The 5,314-nt window shown below is 50.8% G+C and overlaps 1 pseudogene; it reads left to right on the top strand.

The window, feature by feature from the left end:
- Window positions 1–1,106: 1,106 nt before the first annotated feature.
- On the top strand, window positions 1,107–1,550 carry LOC112677097 (activated RNA polymerase II transcriptional coactivator p15-like; annotated as a pseudogene).
- Window positions 1,551–5,314: the final 3,764 nt, after the last annotated feature.

The raw sequence follows: 5,314 nt of genomic DNA, 5'->3' as shown, positions 1-5,314 counted from the left end.
CCTAAAGAAAACATACGTAAGGGCAGCAAGCATGTGAGAAGACTCAGCATCATGAGTCAGCAGGGAGATGCCAATCAGAACTGCAGTGAGACACCTTCACATTTATTAGAACTCTTGCCCTGTGACAAAAGAACACACGCAGTCCTTTAGTCTGTATAGAACATTCACCAAGAAAAACTATATTATGGACAAGAGAACAAGTCTCAATGTATTCAAAATCATCCAATGTGTGTTCTCTGACCATACTGAAACTATAGTAAACATTGATAGCAGAAATATATCTGGAAAAGATCCAAATATCTGAAAATTAAATAATGGATTCCTACATAACCAATAAATCAAGGAAGAAATCACGAGGGAAATTAGAATGGAAAAATATGTCTAGCTGAATGAAAATAAAAACATAGGCTTATCAAAATTTGCAGGATCTTAGTGGAACCTTGATAAAAATGTTAAAATCTTGTTTCCTACTTCAAAAACCCTATGGACCTGTATCTTTCACCATTCTCTCAGTTGCTGGGGAGGGGGAGAAACTTAAATTTAATATTCATGGCTCCTCCCCCTCCTCATTCCATGTCTGTCACCTGATGGCTCCCACCTGGCATGTGGCTGATCCCATTTACTACTGGTTGGTCACTGGTTTGCCATGTAGCAGCCAGGTGGTCTTTTCTAAAAAGTAAATTGGACTGTGTTACTTTCCCTATCTAATCTCTCCAATGGCTTCTCATCTCACTTCAAATAAGGCAGAAGGCTTGCTCACAGCCTACTCAGTCCCACAGGACGTGGCCGATGACCTCTCTGGCTTCCTCTCTAATTGTCCTCCCCCCACTCACTCTGCTCCATGCCACATTTCCACCCCAGGGCTTTTGCATTTGCCATCGCCTCTTCCAGGAATACTCTTTCCTCAGATATTTGCCTGGCCTGCTTTCTCCTAGCATTCAGATATTTCTCAGACATCTTTTAGGGGAAGAATACCCTAAAATAGCAACATGTATTGACTAGTCAGTCATCTGTTGCTGAGTAATTAATTACCCCCCAAAACTCAGGATTTAAAACTACAATAGAGTTGCGAGCAAGCGAGCAGAAGGCAGTTCAGCAGCAAGAGTGGAGCAATGCCTAAATCAAAGGACCTTGTTTCTTCAAGCTCTTCTGGCAGCGATTCTGACGGTGAGGTTGACAAAAAAGTTAAAGAGGAAAAAGCAAGTTACTCTAGAAAAACCTGTGAAGAAGCAAAAGACTGGCGAAACTTCAAGAGCCCTGTCATCCTCTAAGCAGAGCAGCAGCAGCAGAGATGTAACATGTTTCAGATTGGGAAAATGAGTTATATCAGTGTTCAGGACTTTAAAGAGAAAGTCTTAATTGATATTAGAGAATATTGGATGGATCCAGAAGGCGAAATTAAACCTGGAAGGAAAGGTATTTCTTTAAATCCTGAGTAATAACCCAGCTGAAGGGACAGATTTCTGACATAGATGATGCAGTAAGAAAGCTGTAAAATCAGAGCCACATAAAACCTGTACTGTTCTAGTTGTTTAAATCTGTCTTTTTACATTGGCTTTTGTTTTCTAAACATTGTTTTCCAAGCTATTGTATATTTGGATTGCGGAACAATTTGTAAGATGAATACTTTTTTCATGTGCATTATTAAAAGTGTTCTGAGTGAAAAAATAAAAATAAAACTACAAGAAACATTCATTGTCCCCTCACAGTTTCTGTGGTTGGGAATACTTTTTTTAAGATTTATTTATTTATTTATGATAGAGAGAGAGAGAGAGAGAGAGGCGGAGACACAGGAGGAGGGAGAAGCAGGCTCCATGCTGGGAGCCCGACGTGGGACTCGATCCCGGGACTCCAGGATCGTGCCCTGGGCCAAAGGCAGGTGCCAAACTGCTGAGCCATCCAAGGATCCCCATGTGGTTGGGAATCCTTGAGCAGCTTGACAGAGTGGTTCAGGCTCAAGGTATCTCATGATGTGACAATCAAGATGGTAGCCAGGACTGCGGTCATCTGCAGGCTCGGCTGGGGCTGGAGGGCCTCTGGAGTTTCCAAGTGGGTGCTGGTTGGTAGGAGGCTCCTGGCATGGGGTTAATCTCCACGCTGGCATCTCCCACCACAAGTGAATGCTCTCAGAGCATGGCAGTCAGATGGCTCCCCAAAGCAGAGCAGATGGCCTGGGATAGACCAACAGTGCCAGAGGGAAGCTGTCCTTTCAGAACCTCACCCCGGATTTCACACACTGTCACTTCTGCCACCTTCCACTCAGCAGAAAAGTGGCCAAGTCCAGTCCATATTCAAGGGGCAAGGCAGCAGGTCCCGCTTTGAAGGGATGCATGTCAAAGAAATCACGTTAAAACTGCAACACATCGCCATCACTCCCTACCTCCCACTCTAATCTCTCAGAGGTACTTGTTTGTTTGCTGTAGCTTTGAGTCAGGGGTCTGAGTTTCCCCCTGCGGTACCCCTAGCACTCAGAGCAGCACCTAGAGCATGGCAGGGCTCAGCAAATGTCTGTTGAGGGAAGTAAATGCTCAGTCTTGTCCATGGTAGGATCCACTGGGGGACTTTGTGATGCCAGGAAGATGGCTTTTGGGAAAAGTGGGACTTGGCCAATCAGAGAGGATGGGAACAGGGATAGGAGGATCTCATGGTGGAGGCAGGCAGTAGAACCATGTGGACAAGATCAGGATGAGAGAGCAAGCCAGCACTGTTGGTGTCTGCAGCAGGACCCTGGGCATCCTTGGGCCTCCCCAGATCAAAGGACAGAGAGCCTGACTCCAACCAGTCCACATCTGCCAGCCCGTTTCCCCCATCCAAATTTGGAGGCAGGCCTTCACAGCAGGTAAGCACCGGGGGCTACCCCACCATCTGCTCACTGGACTGGCCATGGGCAAGGTTTCTGCAAAGTTTCTGCACATTCCTCCCTCCCCATCAGTTTCCTCCTCCCATACTGGTCTCCTCTTGGCTGAATGTGTCCATAAGGGACTCTCAAGCCCAGGGATTTACCTCCAGAGAGGATGTAGAAATGGGTTCTTGTCCTAGTTTCTGATCCAGCCAAAATCCCAGGGAAGAACCTGGAGTGGTCTGCTAGGGTTTTGTAATGACCCCTCGGCCAGTCTTCCAATCCACTGAGCCAAAGAGGGCTGCACCTGTGACTCTCAGCCCCTCCTGAAGCATGGGGGAGGGGGAGGAGCTGTGGCCCCCACAGGAGTACCTCCTCAAGGGAGGCCTGGGGCAGACTGGGCCTCCCTCTCCACCCAGGCCCCTGAGTCCTCTCCACATAATTTGACTGAAGAGGATTCAGAGGGGTCCAAGTCCAGGCAGGTTCACCTGTAGTAGCAGGTCAAGCAAGGCCCAGGCCTTCTGTGGCTGCATCACCCCCCGCCCCTTTGATGAAAGAAGCTCACAGAATAAAATGGACAACAGAGCCCAGGAGGGGCTCACCCACGGGAGGGGGCTGAGGTCTGGTGGTCAGTCACAGCCTCCGCTCCATCCCTGAACATTTGGAATCTGTGCCAGAGGCTCAAGACAAAAGCATGAGCATTGGCAGCCTGGGAGACATGGTGGTATGCTGGCAAACTCATTCAAAGGGGAAAAATAAGTGCTGATTTGCAGAGTTTGATGATTTCCCTGGTGTAACTGCTTCCACTGTACCCAACTTCAAACTCCCAGCTGTGCAAAACCTAGCTCACAGATTTCTGAATATTTAGAAACTGCCTCTCATGCACCCAACTGGCGGAGGGGGGTAGATGGGGGGAGCCAGACTTTCTGGCTGCAGCCCCCTGCTGAATTCTTTCCTCCCTGAAGGGTCCTTGAGCTGTCTGGGCCATACCAGAGCTGGCTACCCTGCTGGCTGCTCTCATGCACCACAAGCCTCCAAGCTCTGACCACCACAGGTCACAGGCCACAGGCCACACAAGTTTGGAGACCTGCCAAAGACCCTGTGGAGGTGGGGCTGACTCTGGCCTCCCAAGAGCCCCCAGTATATCCTTCTGTGAGGACCCAGGGATGCAAGTGTGCCTAGGCCTAGTGTTCCCTCCACTGTGGGCCTCAGTCCCGGAACAGAGAGAGATGTGGACCTGCAGCTGGCTGCGGATAAACTAACCCCCCAGCAATGATTCCTTCTCATTGAGAGAGAAGGGGTGAAGAAAGGGAACATGCCAAGAGCTGGGCCCCTACCTCTCAGAGCCAGGGACATCTTTTGGTGTCTGTGTTTGGCTCTAGGGAGTGGGGGTGGGGCGTGGGGTCTGTGTAGTGTTGAGAAGTGCAGGGAGACCCTGAGGGGAGGGGCATGGCTTCTCCCCTCTCCGTTGCTCAGAATGTCACTTAGGTGTGGGGATAGGCCTGCTTTATCCCTACTGGGGGCTTTTGCAGTTGGGTTTGCAGAATCCTCAGTTGCTATTGGAAACAATGATGTCACTGGCAGGGGGTGGAGCTTCAGCCATCCTTTGAGTTAGGGAAGCGAAGCACTCTCCAGGGGTGTAGGGACAAAGAATTAGGATCCTGAAGGTGAGAGGGGCAAGGAGGCTCTGGAAAGGGGCAGGAGGAGTGGGGGCTGCAAGTAAATTAGGAAAGGGGAGGGGGAAGAGTGGAAGCAGAAGATATGGGGTGTTGGTCTTGGCACACACCTCACCAGAGCAAGTGCTTTCTGATATATAACCTTGGTTCCTTCTGCTACAAACAGAACTCCCTTTGGCCTTGGCTTCTCCATAACTGATTCGGGTCCAGACCCTGGGACGCTCCTAGAAGATCCAGCTCAACATGGAGGCAGCCACTGTCACCCTTTTTATTCTTCTCAGCCCTCTTGGGGGGGATCCAAGTCACATGGCCCGGCAGATGGGGTCTCTCCCCCGTTTTTGAGCCTTTCGGAGAAGGGAACCCCCCTTTTCCTCCCCGAGGCATGGCTTAGAGCCTTTCCACACCCCTAGGTCTCCAGCCAGCAGAGTCAGGCCCCGAAATATCGTTCACTAGGGGTGAGGACTCGTGCCCGTGCACACGCGCGCACACACACACTGCTAGGACACATTCGGTCATATTAAAGACACACAAGGCTGCCGCAGTGATGAACTCCCAGACCTCTCTCAACCCACCTCCCTGCGGGTCACTATGCCAGCAACCCCTCCAAACACACCCGCGCGCACACGCACACTCGCGCACGGGCTCCCCCCATCGCGGACTCTGATACATGGTCGCACCAACGCAGGCGCACACTCCAGCGCGGGAGGCGCCCCTCCGTGTTGGGAAGCGGGGGCGGCGGGAGGGGCAGGAGACGCCAGCCCCACTCGCGGCTCCGCAGCTGCCGCGGTCGCCGCAGCGT

This window comes from Canis lupus, chromosome 9 (genome assembly GCF_003254725.2).
Source record: "Canis lupus dingo isolate Sandy chromosome 9, ASM325472v2, whole genome shotgun sequence".
Classification (NCBI taxonomy): Eukaryota; Metazoa; Chordata; class Mammalia; order Carnivora; family Canidae; genus Canis; species Canis lupus.
Note: the sequence above shows the minus strand (reverse complement) of the source record. Positions and strands in the feature narration are given on the sequence as shown.